At 46.8% G+C, this 25,568-nt stretch overlaps 1 protein-coding gene across 1 annotated transcript in view; it reads left to right on the top strand.

Annotated features, from left to right (window-relative positions):
* The window catches only part of TJP3 (tight junction protein 3), a 498,480-nt gene that overhangs the window by 125,567 nt on the left and 347,345 nt on the right, over nt 1-25,568 (top strand). The window lies entirely within an intron of this gene.

The following is a 25,568-nucleotide window of genomic DNA, read 5'->3' as shown; positions in this document are numbered from 1 at the left end:
ACTGGTAAAAATTGTCGTGGATCCTCCATGGAGACTTCCTCTGCGGGAAGATCTCCTATCTCATGGACCGATCTTCCATCCTGCTTTTAAGGTCGCTGGCTTAAACATCTTGGCTGTTGAAAGCAAGGTGTTGAGGGTTAGAGGCCTCTCAGACTCTGTGATTCCTACCCTTTTTTAAGGCCAGGAAGTCGACATATAGGAAGATCTATCATCGTACATGGAAATCGTACATTTCATGGTGTGAATCGTTGCAGTTGCACCCTTGCCTGTTCTCTATAGCTAGGGTTTTGGCCTTTTTGCAGAAAGGGGTTGAGCAGCACTTGGGGTTGGGCACAATCAAGGATCAGGTGTCGGCCTTGGCCATCTACTTCCAACATCCATTGGCTACTAATGCCTTGATCTGCACTTTTATTCAGGGGCTACGTCATTTGGCTCCTCCGAGGAGATCCCCGTTGCCTCCATGGGATCTCAATCAGGTTTTGTCTGTTCTTCAAAAGCCTCCTTTTGAGCATATTAGGGAGATTTCTCGGCTTTCCTTGTTGCAGAAGATTGCCTTCCTGGTGGCTATCACTTCTGCTCAAAGGGTATCTGAGTTGGCGGCGCTATCCTGTCGTTCGCCTTATTTGGTGGTCCACAGAGATAGTGTTCCTCCGGCCTAATCCGTCTTTTCTCCCTAAGGTGGTGTCGGATTTTCATCTTAATGAAGACATTGTGTTGCCTTCCTTATGTCCTAAGCCTAAGCATCCCAAGGAAATTGCTTTGCAATCTCTGGATGTGATTTGGGCGATGAGAGTTTATCTGACAGTCACTGAGTCCTTTAGAAAATCTGACTCTCTCTTTTGTCCTTACGGACGGTCCTTGCAAAGGTTTGGCTGTGTCCGCTACGACCATCTCAAGATGGATCAGGCAGATGGTTGTTCAGGCTTATTCACTCAAGGGTCAGGTTCCTCCTTTCCCTGTGAAGGCGCATTCTACTAGAGCGCGGAGTGCCTCTTGGGCTTTTCGCCATCAGGCCTCAGTCATACAGCGACTTGGTCGTCTGTGCAAACTTTTACCAACTTTTACAAGATGGATTTGTTGGCTTCTTCGGATGCCTCTTTTGGCCGCAAGGTTCTGCAGGCTGCTGTTTCATCAGAGAATGTTTTTTTTTTTTCTTATTCTCTTAGGGGTCTTTTACCTGGGTGAGCTCATGTTGTTTTGGTTGAGCTTAATGTTACCCAGTTGGCTAAGTTTAGCCTTTGGAGTTTACGTTACTTTCTGGTTGCGTTTTTTCCACCTCTCATGCCTATACTGCTTTGGAAATTCCCATGCAGCTCATGAAGATGAGGCTGCGTCTTTCAATGGACGATAGAGAATATAAGATTTTTGTAAGATCTTACCGTAAAATCTTTTTCTTTGATACCCATTGACAGACGCAGCACCCGCTGCTCTAAAGGGGATGTTTTTTTTGTCTTCACTGCTTGCAACTAAACTGATGTGCTGGGCCTGGGCTGTGTCTGTGAGGGTTATGTCTGGAGGGACAGCCCCGTGGGTGTGTATATGTAAAACTTTGTACTAATGTACTGCCTAGACTACTCCTGTAGTAGGCAGCATAACCCAAACCGCTCATGAAGATGAGGCTGCGTCTGTCAATGGAAATCAGAGAAAAAGATTTTACGGTAAGATCTTAGAAAAATCTTGTTTTTGGATACGTATAGATTCATCAGGTGCAGTGTATGAATATAAAGTGATGTTTTTACTTATTTTAGTTGTGGATTTATTGGTTATCTATTTTATTATCTTGATTGGTCCTTTTAACCACAGTACAGCTGGCAGCAAAGTTTTTTGGTGTGTGTGTGTGTAAATGTTTTTTAATTGTTGAGTTTCTAGACACAATTTAAAATTGTATAAAACTTGCTATATTAATTTTTAGATGGGTTTGTTGCTACACATTAATTGTATGAGCCATAATAGTTTTAGAGAAAAGCTGTAACGTTAACAGGTTTAGCCAGATAGCATAACTGTAATGTAAAGCGTTAATGACATCTTAAATTAGTTTGGAAATATAAAGAAGCACCTCAAGTTGCCATATAGACTTGACAAAAGAAGCTACACCTCTGAAACACATTGTCTTGGGAAACCAAGCCCAATCTGTACTTGGTGACGCCAGCTTTTTCCATAGTCACATATGCGCTCTGTGGAGTGAACCTTGCTTACTTAGTGTAAGGAGAGCAACCGCTCCAGTCTTCTGGACATTAAATCCACTCAGATGTGTGATCCCTTTCCACCCACAGAGAAACCAGGAGTACACGAGGGCTCTTGTATTTATGACTATCGATGGGCTCTATGCAAGGTTTACCCTTTTGTGAGTGCATTGGATTATGTTTTTATTTAATATTAACAGGGTTAACTGCACTAGGGTCTGTGTGTTCTTTATTTTGCCATGCCAAGTTGCAGTTGATCAAGCTTGCAAAATACTTTCTTGTATTACCAAGAAAGAACAACACCCTTCCCACCTGAGTGTAAAGCAAATGTTCAGGCCTAAGCACAGTTTTGCAACTTTGACATGTGTTAGTAAAACGTAAATATTATCACAACTACTTTGTGCATTCAGGCGGATTATACATTGTTTTTTTAAAGCAGTTGTAATCCGCTGTTTGTTTGTTTTTTTTTCTCGACCTGCAAGGTAAAGGCATAATGTGCTAGTAAGTATCGCATACTTGCACATTATCTGAAACTTTCCTGAAAATGAAGCCCTCTGGCGATGCGACGTAATCCCTGGAGGCAGCCTCCATCTTCACCCGGTCTTCTTTCCGGGTACACGACTTTCTTTCTGGGTCCACGGCTGTGTGTCAGGCCAGAGCCACGATGAGGTCACTCCCGCGCATGCTCTGAGGAGCTGTCGTTCACGGCACAGGTGGCCGTTCCTTCAGAGCGCATGCGCAGATGTCGTCATCGACTGCATGTAATGTAAATATCACCTAAAAATTAGTTTGAATTTTTCCATTGCCCTTTTTATTTTTCCCTTACAGCTTTCAGAGTTTGAGGACACTAAAAAACAATATATTTTTCTGAAAGCACATGACCAGTAGAATACAAATACAATGCTACTGATTTTTAGGGCACAATGATATTTGTACGTCAGTATTTTGACGCTAAATACTTGGGTTATGGCTGCCATAACCCCGGTATTTTTGAAAACGGCGGGCGATCAGCTTTCAGGTAAGGGTGATCCCAGCGGCGGATCCGCCGCGGGATCACCCTTCCGGTGCGGTGGAAGAGGTGCCCCCCCCCACCCGACGGGTCCCGATCGTTTTCCCCGCTTACTGGACCCGCCTGCAGTGGGGAAAACGATCCGGTCCTCTCTCCACACAGACAGGAAGTCGAGTGGGGGCAAGATGGCCCTCACTCGACTCTATGGTCTTGGAGGACCTGAGCGACGTCAAACGTCTTGCCTAGCAACCAGCTTAAAGAGTTGTTTTTTTTTTTTTTTTTCTTTTTTAGTGTCCTTGTGAGATCTGAGGACTTTTTGACCCCAGATCTCACAATAAAGAGGTCCTGTCATGGCTATTTCTATTACAAGGAATGTAAACATTCCTTGTAATAGGAATAAAAATTATCACATTTTTTTTTTTTTTTTTTTAAAACTGTGTAAAAATGAAAAATAATAAATAGAGGAAAAAAAATAAAAATAAAGCGCCCTGTCCCCGTTAGCTCGCACGCAGAAGCGAACGCATACGCAAGTCCCTCCCACATATGTAAACGGTGTTCAAACCACACGTGAGGTATCGCCGCGTTCGTTAAGAGCGAGAGCAATAATTTGAGCCCTAGACCTCCTCTGTAACTCTAAGCTGGTAATCTATAGAAATGTTTAAAGTGACGCCTATGGGATTTTTAAGTACCAAAGTTTGTCACCATTCCACAAGCGTGCACAATTTTGAAGCATGACATGTTGGGTATCTATTTACTCGGCATAACATTATCTTTCACATTAAGGAAAAAAATTGGGCTAACTTTACGGTTTTCTTATTTTTAATTAAAAAAAGTGATTTTTTTTTTCCCCCCAAAAAATTGTGTTTGGAAGACCTCTGCGCTAATACGGTGTGATAAAAAATATTGCAACGATCTCCATTTTACTTTATAGGGTCTCTGAAAAAATATAATGTTTGGGGGTTCCAAGTAGTTTTCTAGCAAACAAAAAAGATTTTAGCTTGTAAAAACATCTCTCTAAAAATCGGAAGGTTTTCATTGTTTCCTTACAGCTTTCAGAGTTTGCTAAAGACCCCCCCCCCCCCCCCACACACACACCATATATTTTCTGAATGCATAGGACCAGTAGAATTAAAAGGAAGGTGCTACTGATTTTTAAGGCCCCACGATTATTGCGCGAATGTTTACCAAAGCAAAATTTTTTCGCTAAAAATACACTAAAATCATTATTGGATACAAACGCAACACATTTTACAAAATTCCTGCTAAATTCCTACTAAATATAAAAGCTTAACCTGTATTGAGTTAATAAATAACAAATATATTTGCAAATTTTAAATTGCACTTTTTTAAAAAATGGTGAAAACTGAATGTACACAATATAAATCAAATTTCTCAAAAAATCTGGAGGTTTTCATTTTTCAGCTTTCAGAGTTTTTAAAAGATCCCCCAAACTTTACATTTATGGAAGGTGCTACTGATTTTAAAGGCCCGGTGATATTTGCGCACATGTTTACTATAACAATATTTCTCTTTCGTTCACGATGAACACAGTGCTCCATAACTAGTGGGTTTTATTGCCTCCTCCAGGAGTAGGACTAGGCAGAACAAAAAACACCTGGCTATGCCCATGGGCCATCCTCAGCTGGTATATAACCCCTCTGATCTAGGTAATCAGTTTTAATCTGTCTAGTCAGGAGTAAGGACCTAGGCTCCCGGCTGGGATTTCTGGTCATAGCAATTTTCTCCTTCCTTACATCTTTTTTGTTTTCTCTTGGGAGATCTATAATCTATTGCCGGGCTGGGCGACGTGCTGGATAATCTAGATCCAGTGGTCCGCCCAGCCAGCGAGCGCGTGCAGGCCGCAGCTACACGCTAGTTCGGCTGCGACATAGCCTCAGGGACAGAGGCTGGCCCGCGAGTTAAATGTCTGGCAGGGTCTCATACGACCGGGCTTGAATCTGAGTCGTAGCGGTCCTTTGGCAGACAGCTCCCCTACTTCGGTGGTGAGGAGTTCTGTCTGGAGTATTACCCGCACCCTGGAAGGATAAGTAGTCTCCCCTTTCCCCTTTTGGTGGTTTTCTTTGGGGTGGACGCAGGTAACCTCCAGGGACAGCCGGACCTACCTGCAGGTTCCCTCCACCCATCCTTAAATCCCTCACTGAGCCGGGCTTCCCCCACTCCCATTCCCTCCTGTCTGGACCTAGAGTCTGGTGGGGGTCCCAGGGCAGAGAATGCAGCAGAGACCCCTGGGATAGTGTGTCCCACCCTGGTAGTCTGGAGGGGTCCCAGTGTAGGAGACCCTGAGGTGCATGCCCTGCTCTTTGCAGTGTGGGTATAGTGCAGGGGGGTCCCAGTGCAGACACGGGTGCAGAGTGCACAGCAGAGTCTCCCCTAAACGTATGTCCTACCCTCAGGGAGGGTCCCCTTTGAGGGTGCAGTGTTGGAAAGATCCTGGCAGCATGCTTCAGTGTTTGTAGCTGATGGTGGCCATTTTCCCTTAGTCTGGCTGGTCTCCGGTTGGCGGGCATGTATGTGTAGTCGGATGATGTTGCGGGGGCAATTTTCCCTTCGTCTGGGAGATGCTGGAGGTTACTGAAGCCTTGTGGGGATGCCTAAGCTCCTCTTCCTCCTTAGTTGCCTCTTCCTGTGCCTGGGACATATGAACAGGGATAGCGTCCACAATGATGCTGGGTTCGAATTCTCTGCGCTCCTTCGGTCCGTAGGGTGAGTCTTTGGGGGTCCCTGTTATCTCTCTCTCTGCTAATAGGTACCCTGAGCCTTGGGGTAAACCTTTAGTGGTGCCAAAAAGATAGTTTTTGTACTGCAAGTTCTTCCTTTCCTTATGAAACCTCAGGGTCAAATCTCCCCCACCGAACTCCTCATGGAGGTAGCAGGTCCCTCAAAACTCCAGCTTCCCATGGTTGCACTGACGTGACGGTGGTCCTGAGTTCCTTAGTGTCCCGGGTGGAAGTGGCATGTTAGCAAAGGCCTAGGAGGAAACATCGCCCGCCTTCCCCTGCTCAGTCTGTCTCATCTGATTCTGAGCTGCATACCACTGTGGAAGCGACCCATCACAGGGGAATTAATATCATACCCCCTGATCCATCCGATAGTCACTTTTAAAGAAGTGGACTAGTCCACCCATGGTGGACCCTCCTGTTTCCAGGTTGAATAAAGCAACCATGATCCCAGTAGAGGCATCCCTGTCCTTTTAAGGACCTGGCTGACAAAGCGGAGGCTGTGGCATGTTTACTATTGCTGGTTCAGCATTGTGGCCAGTCTTTGCCTCAGCCCTCGTGTCTCAGACCCTAACTGAATGGGCCAAGCTTTTGAGCCAAGTCCCTGCCGATTATTTTTATTTAGCGGACCAGTTGATCCATGGGCTGCAGTTTAATTGTGATGCAGCTTTGGATACTGCTCCTGTGCTTTCCAAACTTTTTTTCAGTGGTGGTGATTAGGTGTTTGCTGTGGCTTAAGAATTGGTCTGCAGACCAAGCCTTTAAGAAAGCTCTCCTTGATCTGCCCTTTTCAGGGCGATCGCCTGTTTGGGGCTACCCTGGATGACATCATTAAGGGTAACACGGGAAGGGGGGGGGGAGCACCTTCCTTCCACAATCCAGGAAAGTGAAGGAGCCTCGTTGCAGACAGGGGCCCTCCTTCTCAGCACAGAAAAATATTTTGTGCTTCTGGCACAGAGAATAATCTTTCAAATCTTTCCTAGGAGTTTCCAAGCAACCTTGGTCTGGTAAGCTTAGCGCTAGCTTTTCCGGACCCGCAGACAAGACCCCTTCAGCATGAAGGTCTGCCCTTACCCATTATTGGATTATTATCTTCACTTTTTTCTGGCCCCATGGACTTCTTTGGTGAGCATCAAGGAGATCCGTAAAATCCTGCAAAGGTTCAGATGATGTCTGAACTACCTAAAGTTCCCCCTAGCCAGGGAATTACCTAGGTCTGATTTTAATTCTGACCAGGATGGTCCTTCCTCTGGACAAATTTCAGGGACCACAGGCCGTGATTCACTGGTCCCTGTCCACAGTTTTCTCTCCCGATTTGCATACAGTTTCTGAGTCTGGTGGTATCCACCTTCAAGACAGTTCTGTTTGCACAGTCCTACATGTAGCTCCTTTTAGCAGGTTCAGCTTCATAGGAGAATACTGAGGGTTGTGGTGTGATCACGGGTTTCTCTGGCAGAAGCCGCAGGCGTCCAAGGGCCACAGTAAGGCCAGCATCATCCTTGGCTCAGGCTTCTTCCGCAGTTCCTGCGAGGAATCATGAGCGAGAAACTTCCAATCATCCTGGTGGCTGTAATCGTCCCTTGGGGGATTCCTCTCAGAGAAGAGCTGTTGTCCAAATTGTTGTGAACAGTTGTCGAGGGGTGCGGTCACATTTGAGGTTTATAACTCAAGGGTTAAAGGATAAGTTCACCCTTTTGGAACATGTTACTACAGGTCCCCCCCTAATTTAGGGTGGAACATGTAACATGTTTCAGTAGCTGAAGCTTCACTCTAGTGACAGCGGGCAGACATCTTCTATGAGCACCAACTGTCACTCTTTGAAAAAAGTATCCGTGCAGGGCTCCTCCCGCCTGGCCGCGTCACTCCTTCACAGTCCTCTGTGAATGGGAAAACTACAAATCCCAGCAGCTTTTGTGGCTGTTGGCTTGTAGTTTTCAATGAACTACCATGGCACTGTTAGTATCTGCTTGCCTTCTCTGAGGTACAAGCAAACCAATACACTGACAGGTCTGCAGGAGACCTGCATGGCTTCAGCAATCTGCTGGTGCAATGCTTTACAGGCTCCCAAAAAAAAAAAAACAGTAAATGCACATTTTTTTTACCAGCAAAAAGTGCATTTATTATTTTTATTAAAAGGTGAATTTATCCTTTTAAGTTCACTTTTAGGCCGTTCGTAAGGACGGGGGCACTCTTTACATGGGGGGGAGAGGTTGGGGGGGGGGGGGGGGGGAGATTGAACCTCTACATATGGAAAGGTTTCTTCACAGTAAGAACAAATCTATTGGAAAAAACGTGCAGCCCTCCCCTTTCAATCTCTCTGAAAACACTGATCAATGTGTTTATAGTGAAATAATTCATATATCAAGCATAATCCACCTAATATAAACCAAATAAGTAAATAGACCCTTACATTATTAAACTGACTTCTTAAAGCAGTTGTATCCTCAAAAAAACAAAAAACAAAAAAAACCCCTGCAGGACAAAGGCATAATGCGCTAGTATGCATCGCATACTAGCTCATTATGAAATACATACCTTTAGAATGAAGCCTCGACACAGTCACCCGGACACCGCTGAGGCAGCTGACATCTTCCCTCTGCGTCTCTTCCGGGTTCGGCGTCTCCGGCGCTGTGAGCGCCCGGAGCCGCGATGACGTCACTCCCGCGCATGCATGTGGGAGTTCAGTTTGCGACAAGGAGCTCTGAAGAAACAGACAAATAATAATAAATAAAACATTCAGCGCAACTTTATTAAATAATAATTGAAAGCTGCTATGCACTAAAGGATCAATAAACCAAAAGTCCCAATAACAAATATATAACAAAGTGCAGCGCTATCAAGTATGGATTATGAAGATGATATCGAGGAGAGCAGTCCACAGGTGCAAATTATGGTGAAGCATGTACAAGATATAAACATTCAGTGCTCTTCAATGTGCTGGTAATCCTCCACCCAGTCTCATTAGCCTCTCACCTCACACCTAGCCCCTGTGTCACCAGACGGGATAGTAAGACATAAACTTTCTCCAAGGATATCACCAATATAGATCAGATCATCATTCCTCTTCATCAGAAAATAAGGGTCACAGGTAACAGATCACAGGTCCATAAAGCGGGTCACAGGTCCATAGGAAAACAAAGGTCTGGACATTACCGCAATAAATTACTTTATTGAACATAGCATAAAATCATAAAATTACCTTGTAAAGCACTATACAAGTGCATGTGATGAGCAAATCGTATTACACACAGCGGTCTCGACCGCAATGGATGGCAGGTGACGTCACTGGCCCCCTCCCCCTTCACACGCGTTACGTCCCACTGGGCGGGACTTCATCAGCTATTGGTAAGGGAGAAGGACAGGGCTACATAACGGAAAATTAAATACTCACCTTTCCGTAATTTTCCTTTCCTCGTGCCTATCCATGGCAGCATACATATGGTGGTTGCTCCATCCTCAACCAACCAACAGGACCTCCTTTACTCAACAAAAGTAAGAACTTCCCCCCCTCTACGCCATTCTTGTAACTAGACTAAAAAATGCAGATTACGTAAAGGTAGGGCGTATGCTGCCATGGATAGGCACCAGGAAAGGAAAATTACGGAAAGGTGAGTATTCAATTTTCCGTTTTCCTGGTGCCTCCATGGCAGCATACATATGGTAAATAACTCGCTCATGGGGAGCGATACTGCATAGAAATATAGTTTATTAGGATTCACAAAACCGCCAATTGCAGCGCTTTCTTCCCAAAATCATGGGAAGTTAGAGCAGCTGGATCCAGGCTATAATGGACCATGAAGGTATTAAATGAGGAACTGGCTGCACGACAAATTGTTTCCGGAGAGACATGTGCTAGAGCTGCCCAAGAAGAGGCTACCCCCCGCGTAGAGTGAGCATTGATTGCTTTAGGCACTGGAAGACCGCTAGCCCGATAAGCCCTTTGAATCAGACGTACGAGCCAGCTTGCGATGGTGCTTTTTGATGCTGCCAAGCCCTTTCTACCTCCATTTGGAATGATAAATAGGCGTTGTTCCCTACGAAAAGATTGCGTTAAATCAATGTACCGACGTACAGTTCTTGCAACATCCAGTTCATGCAACTTTGATGTAGCTGGATCTTCTTCAAAGGCTGGGAGAACCCATTCCTGATTAAAGTGGTAAGTAGTTGGCACTTTAGGTATGAATTGATGGATTGGTCGTAGGACGGCCCTATCTGGGAAGAACGTAATATACGGATCTTGAGCACCCAAGCTTGGATTTCAGAAACCCTACGGCCTGAAGTGACAGCTACGAGGAAAACTGCTTTAAGAGTAACATCCTCCAGAGAACAGTCCTCAGTAGGAGCAAATGGCAGTGCTGCTAGAGTATCCAGCACCAAGGGTAAATCCCACTTCGGGTACAATGTTTTTCTAGGTGGTCTTAACCTCAGTACTGCCTTCATAAGCTGCTCTATCAGAGGATGTAAGGCCCATTTGATAACTGTCAGGGCTGATAAGGCTGAAACTTGCACTTTAAGGGTATTGAGCCCCAAACCTACATCCAGACCTTTCTATAGAAACAGTAGAATGTCCTGCACAGCTGGCTTCAATGAATTAAACTTGTTGGATTCGGGAAATTCCAAAAACTTCTGCCATACTCTGTAGTAGGAGCTTTTAGTGGACGATTTCCTGGCTTGGAGCAACGTCTGGATTACCTCATGAGAGCAACCTAACTCCTCCAACCTCTTCCTTTCAACTTCCAGGCCCTCAGATCCAGGATTTCTGGATGTGGGTGGATGTAGTCCCCCTGAGACAGGAGATCGGGAATCTTCGGAAGGACTAGAGGGTTGCAAAGAGACGGCTGGGTCAGCAGCGTGAACCAAGGCCTCTTCGGCCAATAGGAAATCACCGCCAGGAGGGTCACCTCCTCCCCTGTTAGGCGTTGAAGGAATCTGAGAATCAGAGGGGTAGGAGGGAACGCATACCCGACTCGGAAGGACCACGGTTGAACTAAGGCATCTACTCCTGCTGATTTCTGGGCAGGGTATCTTGTTACATAGTAGTTACATAGTTAGTGAGGCTGAAAAAAGACACAAGTCCATCCAGTTCAACCTATGATGTGTGTGTGTGTGTTTGCTTTTAACCGTACATTGTATACCCCTGTATGTTGTGGTCTTTAAGGTGTCCATCCAATAGTTTTTTGAAACTATCAATGCTCCCCGCTGATACGACTGCTTGTGGAAGAGAATTCCACATCCTTACCGCTCTTACAGTGAAGAACCCCTTACGCACTTTAAGGTTAAACCGCCTTTCCTCAAGTTTTAGTGAGTGGCCACGTGTCTTATTGTATCTCCTTTCTCTGAATAGTTTGTTCCTTATGCTAGGGTCGCCAGTACAGTATTTGTACATTGATATCATATCCCCCCTCAATCGTCTCTTCTCCAGAGAGAATAGGTTCAGTGCTTGTAGTCTTTCCTCATAGCTGATGTCCTCCATTCCCCTAATTATTTTTGTTGCCCTTCTCTGGACTTTCTCCAGTTCCAGCACATCCTTTCTGAGGACCGGTGCCCAGAACTGGACAGCATACTCCAGATGTGGCCGGACCAGAGTCTTGTAGAGTGGAAGAATAATCTCTTTATTTCTGGAGTGAATCCCCTTTTTTATACAACCCAGTATTCTGTTGGCTTTGCTTGGAGCGGCTTGGCATTGCATGCCACTGCCAAGCCTGTTGTCTACCAGTACCCCCAGGTCCCTTTCCATCTTAGACTCACCCAGAGGTTCCCCCCCTAGTGAGTAGCTTGCTTTCTGGTTTCTGGCCCCCAAGTGCATTACTTTACATTTTTCTACATTAAATCTCATCTGCCATGTAGTTGCCCACCCCGTTATTTTGTTCAGGTCTGCTTGCAAGATTTCCACATCCTGCATAGAAGATATTGGCATGCCTAATTTAGTATCATCTGCAAATACTGAGATTGTACTAGATATCCCCTCCTCTAGATCATTTATGAATAAATTAAACAGGATTGGTCCCAGGACAGAACCCTGGGGGACCCCACTTTCCACACCCACCCAATCCGAGTACTCCCCATTAATCACCACCCTCTGTACTCTCCCCTGGAGCCAGTTCTATATCCAGGTACTCACCTTATGGTCCATACCTACCTTCCTTAGTTTGTACAGTAAGTGTTTGTGGGGAACGGTGTCAAAGGCCTTTGCAAAGTCCAGATACACCACATCCACAGGCTTACCTTTATCTAAGTGGCAGCTCACTTCATCGTAGAAGGTTAATAGATTGGTTTGGCATGAACGATTTTTCATGAATCCATGCTGATTACTACTTATAATACCGTTTTCATTACTAAAGTCTTGTATGTGGTCCCTTATCATCCCCTCCAAAATTTTGCAGACTACTGATGTTAGGCTGACCGGCCTATAGTTACCCGGGATATATCTCGGCCCCTTTTTAAATATTGGTACCACGTTGGCTTTTTTCCAATCAGCTGGCACCATACCCATCTGTAAACTATCCTTAAAGATCAAGAATAATGGTCTGGCAATCACCTGGCTGAGCTCATTAAGAACCCTTGGGTGCAAGCCATCCGGTCCCGGGGATTTATTTATGTTAAGTTTCTCTAGTTTAGCTCTAAGTCTATCCTCTGTTAGCCATGGCGGCACTTCCTGAGGTGTATTATTTAGTTCGGCCTTAGAAGCGGGGTTCGTGTAGCCCCCCGATTGCTTTGTGAAGACTGAAGAAAAGAAATTATTTAACACTTCCACCTTTTCTCTGTCCTCTGTGGCCATTTTTCCTTTATCATCTTTTATGGGGCCAATGTGCTCTGGCCTCGCTTTCCTACTGTTTATATACTTAAAGAACTTCTTGGGGTTCTTTTTACTCTCCTCCGCTATATGTCTCTCGTGTTCTATTTTAGCCGCCCTGATTTCGTCTTTACATTTCTTATTACACTCTTTGTAGTGCTTAAATGCTGCCAATGACCCCTCAGTCTTGTATTTTTTGAAGGCCTTTTCTTTAGCTCTAATATACATTTTTATGTTGGAGTTTAGCCACCCAGGGTTTAGTTTTGCTCTTTTAAATTTATTTCCCTGTGGAATGCACTGGCCCACCCCCTTGTTAAGTATGCTCTTGAAGCACTCCCATTTTTCCTCCATGTTCTTTGTTCCCAGGGTTCTATCCCATTTGATATTTTCTAGCAGCGAGCGCAGTTTAGGGAAATTGGCTCTTTTGAAATTCAGTGTCCTTATATTACCCTTGTGTTTCCTATTACTGTAATTAATACTGAAACCAATTGACCTATGGTCACTGTTCCCTAAGTTGTCCCGTATTTCTATATCCGTGAGCAGGTCTGTATTGTTGGTAATCAGTAGGTCAAGTACCGCATTGTTTCTTGTCGGTGCATTCACCATCTGACCCGTGAAATTGTCCTGCAAAATATTTAGGAACTGCCGAGCCTTGGCTGAGTGTGCGGTTCCTTCTGCCCAGTCTATATCAGGATAATTAAAGTCCCCCATTATAATGACATTTCCCATACTTGCTGCCAATCCTATCTGTAACATGAGGTCCACCTCACCCTCCTCCCTCTGGTTGGGGGGCCTATAGCATACGCCCAATATTACCTTCCCCACCGTGCCTTTCCTTTGAAGCTCTACCCATAGGGATTCTGCCTCGTCCATAGCTCCATTATTATCATCCCTCATATTTACCTGTATACTGTTCTTAATATACAAACATACCCCTCCCCCTTTTTTACCCTCTCTATCTCTGCGATAAAGGGAATACCCCTGAATGGTCGCTATCCAGTCATGAGAGCTGTCAAACCAAGTCTCAGTTATCCCCACAAAATCTAAGTCCTCCTCAAACATCAGCAGCTCCAGCTCTCCCATCTTGTTGGCCAGGCTTCTGGCATTGGTATACAAGCCTCGTAATTTTGATGTTTTTAGGCTGCTCTCTTGATTTTTCCCCGTACCCACCCTGGGTATAGGAGCTCCGAACACCCTACCGCTAATGCCCCCATTTCTGCCCTCTGAAACATGCTTTCCACTGGCTAATTCTACATCTGTACCCTCCCCCCCATTCCCTAGTTTAAAAGCCCCTCTAACTTTTTGGCCATCCTCGCACCCAGTACGGCTGCACCCACCCCATTTAGGTGCAATCCGTCCCTACCAAAGAGCCGGTGACCGACTGAGAAGTCGGCCCAGTTCTCCAGGAACCCGAAACCCTCCTTACTACACCAGCTCCTCAGCCACTCGTTAACTTCCCTATTCTCCCGCTGCCTCTCTGGTGTGGCTCGAGGTACAGGTAGTATTTCGGAAAATACTACCTTGGAGGTCCTAGTCCTCAACTTAGCGCCTAAGTCCCTGAAATCGTTTAGGACTCTCCATCTTCCTCTGCCTATGTCATTGGTACCCACGTGTACCATGACAGCTGGGTCTTCCCCCAGCCCCACCCAATAATCTGTTCACCCGATCCGCGATGTGCCGAACCCGAGCGCCCGGCAAACAACAGACTGTTCGGCGCACACGGTCTTTGTCACAGATTACACTATCTGTCCTTCTAATAATTGAGTCCCCTACCACCAGCACCTGTCTTTCCTTTCCCTTTCTCCCGGCCTCACTGGAGGAGTTTTTCCCCTGGCAGCTAGGGGCGTCGCTCTGCTCCAGCAATGCTGGTCCCTGACTGGTTTCCCCAACATCACACAACGGGGCGTATCTATTGGGGTGCTCCAGCCCAGGATCAGCCTCCTTCCCTAGATTCAGGACCTGAGCTTCCAGGGAAGCAACATGCTTACATTTTGCGCATTTGTATTCGCCCTCGATCACATGTCCGAGGAACGCATACATATTACAAGATGTACACCGAGTCGCATCTCCACACCCGCTGGGCATTGTACCTACTAATCTAATGGGGATTCAGCGATTTAAGTCTATCCTATGTGGCTATTCCCTGGCTTCCTAACGCTACCTTCTCACCCTCTGGTATTCCGCTCCACTCACTTGACACCGGTCAGTCACACAACACTCACAATCTCACAGCCCGGTCAGACGCACAACGCTGAGTCGCACAGCCCGGTCAGACGCACAACGCTGAGTCGCACAGCCCGGTCAGACGCACAACGCTGAGTCGCACAGCCCGGTCAGACGCACAACGCTGAGTCGCACAGCCCGGTCAGACGCACAACACTGAGTCGCACAGCCCGGTCAGACGCACAACACTGAGTCGCACAGCCCGGTCAGACGCACAACACTGAGTCGCACAGCCCGGTCAGACGCACAACACTGAGTCGCACAGCCCGGTCAGACGCACAACACTGAGTCGCACACACCGGTCAGACGCACAACACTGAGTCGCACAGCCCGGTCAGACGCACAACACTGAGTCGCACAGCCCGGTCAGACGCACAACACTGAGTCGCACAGCCCGGTCAGACGCACAACACTGAGTCGCACAGCCCGGTCAGACGCACAACACTGAGTCGCACAGCCCGGTCAGACGCACAACACTGAGTCGCACAGCCCGGTCAGACGCACAACACTGAGTCGCACAGCCCGGTCAGACGCACAACACTGAGTCGCACAGCCCGGTCAGACGCACAACACTGAGTCGCACAGCCCGGTCAGACGCACAACACTGAGTCGCACAGCCAGGTCAGACGCACAACACTGAGTCGCACAGCCACAGGTACTCCCAGACACTCGGGTAGCAACAGGTACTCCCAGACACTCGGGTAGCAACAGGTACTCCCAGACACTCGGGTAGCAACAGGTACTCCCAGACACTCGAGTAGCAACAGGTACTCCCAGACACTCGAGTAGCAACAGGTACTACACTACACCCTCAGTCAGTGTACAATCTCAGTCACCAGTCTTACCTAGTGTGTGTCCCTTTAAGTCTGTCTCTAGCAGTTCCTGGCTGTTTTTTTTTTTTTCCCTCAGACGGTCAGTCTCCGCTCTGCACCCGCCTCCCTCTGTCACTTCCCGGTCAGCCTTTGCTCCGCTGTTGTGAAGAAACAAGGTGCTTTGGCATTCTGGGGGGGCGCAAACAGGTCCCACTGAGGACTGCCCCAGTGTTGACAGATCCACTGAAACACACAGTTGTCCAGGGACCACTCGTTGATGAATTCCCTGAACAGGAGATCCGCCAAATGATTCTGGGAGGCTGGCAGGCTGCTCGGAGGTTTACAAGGTTCTCCTCTGCCCATGCTAAGATCGGGGCCACTTTGCGTGACAATGACCTGCTGTGGGTCCCCCCTTGGTTCTGGACGTAGGCTACCGCCGCCCTGTTGTCCATACGTAATAGGAGGGAGTTGCCCGCGAGATGAGGTGCCAAGTGCGATATAGCTTCCCAGGCTGCCCTCCAGAATGTTTGATACTACATCCTTCGAGTCGAACTGCCATCTTCCTTTGATCATCTGGTCCCTGAAGTGTGCCCCACAGCCCAACCGACTTGCAACGGTTGTAAGCGTGATCCATGAGATGGGGCCAAGATGGCAGTGATTTTGAAGGTTGCGCAGCTTTGTCCACCACCATATACTGGACTTCATTGATACCATGATCAACATCTCCTGGGAAAGGGACCTTCTTCTCTACTGGGATAGAAACCCCTTTTGAAAAGCGCGGAGATGCCAGCGGGCCCACTTTACCATCGGGATGCATGAAGAAAAGGTTCCGAGGAGACTCAGACATTCCAATGCCGACATGGCTTTGCTCGCCAGGGCCTTCTTTACCTTCCCTGTGATTATAGGAATCTTCTCGGGTGGCAGTGACACTGCCTTCCTCCGTGTTTTGAACAGTGCCCCTAAGTATATCCTCTTTTGGGCTGGAACATGGATCTTTAGGAGTTCTTTGTCCTGCGACAGGACGAGAATATCGTCTAGATAATGTAAGACACGGACCCCCTTCTCCCGGAGAGGTGCCAGCATTGCCACCAACACTTTGGTGAAGGTTCTCTGGGCTGTGGATATCCCGAAAGGCAAGCACTGGAACTGTAGGTGAAGTTCCCCTATATTGAGCCTTAAGAACGTCTGGAAGTCGCAAAGTATTGGTATATGCAGATACGCATCCTGAAGGTCTATAGAGACCATCCACAGTCGTCTGGTTGCACAGTTAGGATGACCGTGTTTAGGGATTCCATCTTGAACTGTTCGAGGCAGATAAACTTGTTCAACTGCTTCATATCTAGAACTGGCCTCCATCCTCCCCTGCCTTTTTGCGTACCAAGAAGACTGGGGAATAAAAGCCTAAGAATCTTTCAGACTCCGGCACTGGTACCACTGCCTGCTGATGAATTATTGTCTGGACATATTGTAGCAGAATCTTGCGCTTCTCTTCGGAGTTTGGAATCCTGGTGGGTAGAAAAGAAGAACGGGGTGGTTGGCGCTTGAACCTCCAAAAATGCCCCCTGCTATTTGGACTGGAGTCTCAAGGAATCCCCTACTTGTGGTCGGGGCCATCAACTCCTGGGACAAGTTCAGCTCACAAATTGAGTCCTTAATCAGCTTCTTCATTGAATCAATGGACTCTTGCTTTTCTTTTTCCCGATCCCCCGTGGCCTCTAAAAAGCATGCCTCGCAGACCAGTTTTCCCGGCAGAGCTGGTCTGCCAAAGACCCAGCATGCTTTGTCCCCAGGCCGGATGGAACTGTGTTGTCTGTCAGATCGATGGGGCGATCTGCGAGATTTGTGTGATGTGCGAGGGGTAGACGAGTGATACTGGTCATGTCTTGAGCGGCTGTGGCCTCTGGACCTCCTGGCTGGTGAGTCCCTGCAGGATGATCGGCGTTGCGGGCTGCAATGAAACATAGGAAATTTTGATGTTTCATACGCCCGGTGCTCCTTTTTTTTTTTTTTTTTTTTATAAAACTTACCTGAATGGTGCAGCCTCTTACCTAGCGGAATGTTGAGGATCTTTTTGTGCCACTGGACTACGGGAGACGGCTGGGATAAGAGAGACACAAAAGGTAAGAAGAAAAGAAAAAGTAAATGGAAAGGTTCTAACCTAATCGTCCCACCCCCTCTTTTTTATTATATATATATATATATATATATATATATATATATTTTTTTTTATATATAAATATATGGGGAGTACCAAGATGGCCGCCAATGGCTTCATCTGCCTACTGGGCATGTGCCGATGACCTCATACGGCGGTGCCATCGATCCGCCCCCAGAACAGTAAAACAGAGGTTAGGCAGGGGCTCCAGAGGGGCTTGCTAGTGATCCTACACCCCAGCGCACCACATGAGGACAGACTAAGTAGGACAGGCTAAATTTAATGCAGGAGGCATCAATGTTACCGGGGCAGCCCCCAAACCAGAGGGGGGGTTCCCGGGAGGAGCATGGCTGATTCCTTGCCTGGAAAAAGATCCACAGTAAAACAGGGTCCCAGCGCTTTTACCAGCCTAAGACCTGGGACTCCATCCTACAGGGGAGCATGACCCTGTAATGGTAACACCATGTGGAGGTGCAGTAAGGGCTGATCGTGATCCTGCAGGCTTGAGGACAGAAAAAAGAATGGTGTAGGGGGGGGGGCAGTTCTTACTTTTGTAGAGTTAAGGAGGTCCTGTGGGTTGGTTGAGGGCGGAGCAACCACCATATGTATGCTGCCATGGAGGCACCAAGAGATAGTCACTCATAGCCATCAGACCCGGTGTAACGTTAGAAAACCATACCTCGTTAGAATTCCATACCCTCGTCACTTCCTGTGGGAAACAGCTGAGCAGCATAGGAGTGCGCATGCTCAGAGCCCCGAAAACATCATTGAACAGCAGAGAAGTTGACAAGTGCGCATGCTCGGAGGGAATGAAATTATCACGGTAGTGTAAGTAATGTTACACTTGCGGCGGTTACATAAAACAGGTTGGCTGCAAAATGAGTCATCTCCGCTCCTATCCCTGTCACTTCCCTGATGTCGACTAATAAATATAAAAGCGGCAGCGGGTGTATGAAATGTAAATGACGGAGATCTCGGCTCCGTGATCCGCTTTTATATTTATTAGCTGAGATCAGGAAGTGACAGGGATAGGAGCGGAGATGTCTCATGTTGCAGAGGAGCTGTTTTAATGTAAGGGCGGCAAGTGAAACGTTAAACACACTACCGTGATAAATCCATACCCTCCATAGGTGCACCGGAAGTGACGAGGGTATGGTTTTCTCACGGGTATGGTTTTTTTCACGGAACACCGGCAGTGCAACAAAGTGAACACCTCACACAGGAAGTGAACACCTCACACAGGAAGTGAACACCTCACACAGGAAGTGAACACCTCACACAGGAAGTGAACACCTCACACAGGAAGTGATACTCTGTTGCCCCAGGGACAGCCAAATAAACAACAATAAAGACGCCAGAACTCTAAATGCAAGCTACAGGAATCAACTGGCGGTGATCACCTTCTATAGGCACATATAAAAATTATGGCTAATTGCGTATACATAACTGATCAGACCTGCTGAATCAGATATAATATTTTAAAAGCTAATTACTTTTTTAAAATAGGATTTCATGGGCTGATCTCAACTGAATAGTTGTAGAAACGCAACCCAGAATCTGCGGGGAAAAAAGGGGCCAGGACCTCAAAACCAGCCATCCATATAACACAAATAATACACCACATACAAATCGATAATGATGAAAAATAAAAATAAATAATAAAAATATTAAATATAAAAATTAAAATTAAAAATAAATATATAGGAAAATAAAAATAAAACAAAAATGCAAATACAAATAATACTAGCGGTCAGGAATAAAAACAGTTTAGATCGAACTCCACGTTAAGACCTCTGGGGGCAGACACCTTCGTTTCATGAATCCAAAAAGATTCACGTCGGCTTAACTGGCGTATAAAATTCCCTCCTCGCCAGTGAGGTTTAAGGTGTTCGATGCCCCAAAATTTAAGACTACGTGGATCACGGTTGTGGACATTCCGGAAATGTCTTGACACACTGTGTGTTTTTAAACCCTTTTTGATATTACCCACCCACGTGTTCTCGGAGCCTAATTTGTAGTTGTCTGGAAGTCCTCCCTATATACGACTCCTACACTAGCACATGCTATGAGATCTCGGATAGTATATGATTTATTAGTGGCAGTCGCAGTAAAATCTTTGCGCTTTTTGCAATTGGCAGGGTTCATACGGTCATGAAAATCCTGGAAAAGTCATGGGATTTTGACATGACACTTTCCAGGCCTGGAAAAGTCCTGGAAAATGAGTAAACCCACTAAGTTTTGGAAAAGTCATGGAATTGTGTTGTGCAACTATTTAATTTCGTCTCCGGGCTCCCTGTATTCTGTGGGAGCGGGGGACAGTAAGTGGACTATTTTCTCGGTTTCGGGTTTAGGCGGATTAATCTGCCACAGCGCACTGCACAGCTGAAGCCTGGTCACTGGCCTCTTCAATATGAATAGACCGTGACAGGCTGGGAACTCTGCGGCGGATTGATCCGCTGAAACTGAGAAATAGTGCACTTAATGTCCCGCTCTCAGGGGCGTACCAGCGCGGGGGGGGGGGGCGTGCAATGGGGGGTGTCAGGCCGGTGTCTGTCGGGCCACCCACATCTCCGTGTGAAGAAGGCAGCTGCAGCGGCAGGAAGAAGGTCAGTGAGAGTGCCTGAGGAGTCTCGTGTGCTGGATAGGAGGGGGATGGGATGGGACAGCTGCATAGAGAGGAATTGAACTTTCCATATTCCTCATGCCTCATGTTGCTGAATGCTTGTTACTCCTCCTCTCAGAAGCTGCACTAGGAATATGGAAAGTTCAATTCATCTATACGCAGCTGCCCCATCCCCCTCCTATACAACTTCCTTTGCTGGCCCCCCTCAGTGCTCTTTAGCCCCCCTCAGTGCTATTACCCCCCAGTGCTATTAACCCCACCTCCCCAGTGCTATTAACCCCACCCCCAGTGCTATTAACCCCCCCAGTGCTCTGTCTGGCTCCCCCAGTGCTCTCCACCCCCCCCCCTGTGCTCCCTGGCTCCCCCCTCAGTGATTTCCTGCCCCCCCCAGACAGTGCTCTCCAGTTCCCCCCCTCCCCCTGTGCTCTCCATCCCCCTGGTTTTCCCTGCCTGCCCCCCTCCCCCAGTGCTCTCCACCCCCTGCGCCTTCCAACCCCCCTGCAATGCTTTCCAAACCCCCCCCTTAATTCTCTCTATCCCCCCCCCCCATGCTCTTCAGCTCCTCCAGTGCTCTCTGCTTCCCCTGTGCTCTCCGGCCCCCCCTAGTGCTCTTCTATCATGTCCGCAGTCTCTGACCTTCTCTTGTATCATGTCCGCAGTCTCTGACCATCTCTTGTATCATGTCCGTAGTCTCTGACCATCTCTTGTATCATGTCCGTAGTCTCTGACCATCTCTTGTATCATGTCCGTAGTCTCTGACCATCTCTTGTATCATGTCCGCAGTCTCTGACCATCTCTTGTATCATGTCCGCAGTCTCTGACCATCTCTTCTACCATGTCCGCAGTCTCTGACCATCTCTTCTACCATGTCCGCAGTCTCTGACCATCTCTTCTACCATGTTTGCAGTCTCTGACCATCTCTCCTACCATGTCTGCAGCCTTTGACCATCTCCTGTACCATGTCTGCAGCCTTTGACCATCTCCTGTACAATGTCTGCAGCCTTTGAAAATCTCCTGTACCATGTCCGCAGCCTCTAACTACCTCCTGTACCATGTCCACAGCCTTTGAAAATCTCCTGTAGCATGTCCGCAGCCTCTAACCACCTCCTGTACCATGTCCACAGCCTTTGAAAATCTCCTGATCAAGTCCGCATCCTCTGACCACCTCCTGTATCATGTCCGCAGCCTCTAACCATCTCTTCTATCATGTCCGTAATCTCTGACCATCTCTTGTCTTTTATCATGTCTGCAGTCTCTGAGGGGGTCTGGAGAGGAGCCAAAAGTGGGAGTGCTGTCGGGATGGGGATCACAGGAGAAGTCACACGTGTGGACTGGGGAGAGGAGACTACAGGATAAAACCAGAGCATAGTGCACCTAAGAGGAGGTCAGTGACAGTGCTGCCCGGCCAGTCTGAGGGGGGGTCACTGATGTAAGGGTGCACTGTTATAAAGGTTCCTCCTTATATCAGGACCCCCCCCCCCTCCCTTCCTTAGTGCATTAACTCTGTGGAAAGTGGTCTCTGGTCACCAGAGTCCCCCCTACATCAGAGTTCTCAGCTTTTTCACCCGTGCGCCTGAAGTGACACCCGCTCCCAGCTGCGGCAGTGGTGCTTCCATCTCATCCACTGTAAAACAAGGGACCATTTTGAGTCGCGCTGTATCCAGAAACTAAACCCTAACTGCAGAGGTACTGTACACTACAAATATTGTCATTTATTTTAGTAAAAATATGCTGGGTGTGACATGGATTTTCTTCTTATTTAACATGTATACATAGACATTTCATGAAACTTTAGGTCATGAATATTTACGTGAAGTCATGGAAAAGTCATGGAATTTTATTGGTAAAAATGTGTATGAACCCTGAATTGGTTTTAGAGTGCCTGCAAGCCACACATCTACCACATGCTTAAAATCCTGATAAAAACAGAAAAGATCTGTTTTCAACAGGAATCGGAGGATCCACCTGTGGACTGCTCTCCTCGATATCCTCTTAATAATCCATATTTGATAGCGCTGCGCTTTTTGTTATATATGGAGCTCTGAAGGTCCACCGGACCTTCCGAGCGCATGCGCTGCTGATGTCAGCGGCTACATGCAGGGCGAATATCTCCTAAACCGTGCAGATTTAGGAGATATTAATTTTACCTCCAGGTAAGCCTTATTATAGGCCTACCTACCTGGAGGTAAAGCCTATATAAGCTTTGGCTGTATATCTCCTTTAACCACTTACCGCATACTGACGTATATATACGTCTGGTAACTTTGCGGGGTTATACCGGAATGATGCCTCTAGCTATAGGCATCATCCCGGTACCGTGGTTTAGTGCCAACGGTCGGCTTTCCGTCGGTAATGACCGATGCGGCTCGGGAGCCGCTCGATCGTTACCCGGGTGAGCGGGAGGGGACGTCCCCCTCCCTCCTCCCGCCGCCTTCCGTGACTCCCGGTGGGACAGAAGCCCCGAGCACCCAGCCGGCACGTCCGCCGGCTGGACGGAGTCCCGATCAAACCCGGAAACGGCTTTGATCGGGTCTCCGATGACGTAACCCGGAGGCGGCGTCTGTTTGCATACGTCCGTTGCATACAGCCATTTAAAAAACGGCTGTATGCAAAAACGCAGTTTTCGGCGTTTTGCATACATGGAAGTGTAGTGGAGGGGTCGAGGGTCTTTTAGACCCTCGATCCCTCCATAAAGAGTACCTGTCACTGCATATTGGTGTCACAAGGGATGTTTATATTGCTTGTGACAGCAATAAAAGTGATCAGATTTTTTTTTTTTTTTTAAAACTGTAATAAAGTTAAAAGAAAAATAAAATAAATAGGAAAAAAAAAATTTTACCCGCCGCCGTCACCGTTGGTTAGCGCACAAAAAAAAGACGTATACGGAAGTCGAGCCGCGAATGAAATCGCTGTTCAAACCACACATGTGAGGTATCGCTGCGATCGCCAGAGCGTGAGCAATAATTTAAAATAAAGAGTCAAAGAAACTTTGATTCATGTGGGGTGGTCCCTTGAGTGCCACATCCCAAATAGAGATACAAGAGCAATAGAGTTCCCCTTGGGGCGGGACTTTTAAGGCACTATGTAATATCAAGATACACCTAGTGTATCTTGATATTACATAGTGCCTTAAAAGTCCCGCCCCAAGGGGAACTCTATTGCTCTTGTATTTAAAATAAAGAGCTACACTCTAACTCTAAACTGGTAACCGTTAAAAACATTTAAAGTGTCGCCTATTGAGATTTCTATTGACCGTAGTTTGTCGCCATTCCACGGGTGCGTGCAATTTTAAACCGTAACATGTTGGGTATCTATTTACTCGGTGTGACATCATCTTTCACAATATACAAAAAAATGGGCTAACTTTACTGTTTAGTATTTTTTAAATGCAGTGAAATGTGATTTTTCAAAAATTTTCCAAAAAAATTGTGTTTTAAAGACCACTGCGCAAATACCGCGTGACAAAAAATATTGCAATGACCGCCATTTTATTCTCCAGAATCTTTGCTAAAAAAATATAGATAGTGTTTGGGGGTTCTAAGTAGTTTTCTAGGAAAAAATACTGGTTTTAACTTGTAAACAAAAAGTGTCCGAAATAGGGCTGGGGCTTAAGGCCCCGTTCACACTGGGGCGACGCTACTTCCCAGGGCGACCTCCCAGGTCGCGGCGCGCTGCTCGCACCGCGACCTTGGAGCGGCCGGCACGGACTTCATTTCATTGAAGTCTATGCAGGTCGCTCCGGGTCACCCCAAAGAAGCTCCGGACCCTTTTTCTAAGTCGGAGCGACTTGTGTCGCTCCTTTTAGAACGGGTCCATAGCTTCTCAATGCAAGGTCGCCTGACAGGTCGCCCCAGTGTGAACGGGGGCTAAGTGGTTAATACCATAAATAATAACATATTGGAATTTTGTACTCCAGGAGTATATAATAAGTTTGGAAATTTTAAAATGCTTTACAATTTAACTAAACCCATTCGATTTTAGTATTTTAGACTAAAATGCACTGCAGATTTAGTCTGGGTGGCCTTTCCTTCAGAGTGTATGCACGGATGATGTCACCGGCTGCATGTACAGTAAATATCTCCTAAGCGGTGCATGTTTAAGCGATATATACAGTACCTACAGTGCCTTGCAAAAGTATTCACCCCCATTTTTCGTGTTTTGTTGCCTCACAACCTGAAATTAACATGGATTGTTTGAGGATTTGCATCATTTAATTTACAGAATATGCCCACAACTTTAAAGATGTGTTTTTTTTTTTTATTGTAAAGCAAACAACAAATAGGACAAAATAACAGAAAAAGTCAATGTGCATAACTATTCACCCCCCCCCCCCCCCCCCAAAGTCAATACTTTGTAGAGCCACCTTTTGCGGCAATCACAGTTCCACGTTGCTTTGGATAATTAGTTTGCCACATCTTACCACTGGGATTTTTGCCCATTCCTCCTTGCAAAACTGCTCCAGTTCCTTCAAGTTGGGTGGTTTGCGGTTGTGAACAGCTTGTGAACAGCAATCTTTAAGTCTGACCACAGATTTTCTATTGGATTGAGATCTGGTTTTTGACTAGGCCATTTCAACACATTTACATGTTTCCCCTTAAACCACTCAAGTGTTGCTTTAGCAGTGTGTTTGGGATCATTGTCCTGCTGGAAGGTGAACCTCTGTCCTAGCCTCAAATCATGCACAGAGTGGTACAGGTTTTTGCTCAAGAATATCCCTGTATTTAGCACCGTCCACCTTTCCCTCAACTCTGACCAGTTCCCCAGTCCCGGCTGCTGAAAAACATCCCCACAGCATGATGCTGCCACCACCATGTTTCACTGTAAGGATGCTGTTCTTTGGGTGATCTGATGTGTTGGGTTTGCGCCAGACATAGCGTTTTTATTGATAGCGAAAAAGTTCAGTTTTAGTCTCCTCAGACCAGAGCACCTTCCTTCATACATTTTGGGAGTCTCCCACATGCCTTTTTGCAAACTCAAAACGTGTTTTTTGCTGAAAGTAATGGCTTTCTTCTGGCTACTCTGCTATAAAGCC

The sequence above is a fragment of the Pelophylax lessonae genome, assembly GCF_965119305.1.
Source record: "Pelophylax lessonae genome assembly, chromosome: 1".
Lineage (NCBI taxonomy): Eukaryota > Metazoa > Chordata > Amphibia > Anura > Ranidae > Pelophylax > Pelophylax lessonae.
The sequence above is the reverse complement of the archived record's forward strand: the minus strand, read 5'-3'. Positions and strand labels throughout refer to the sequence as shown.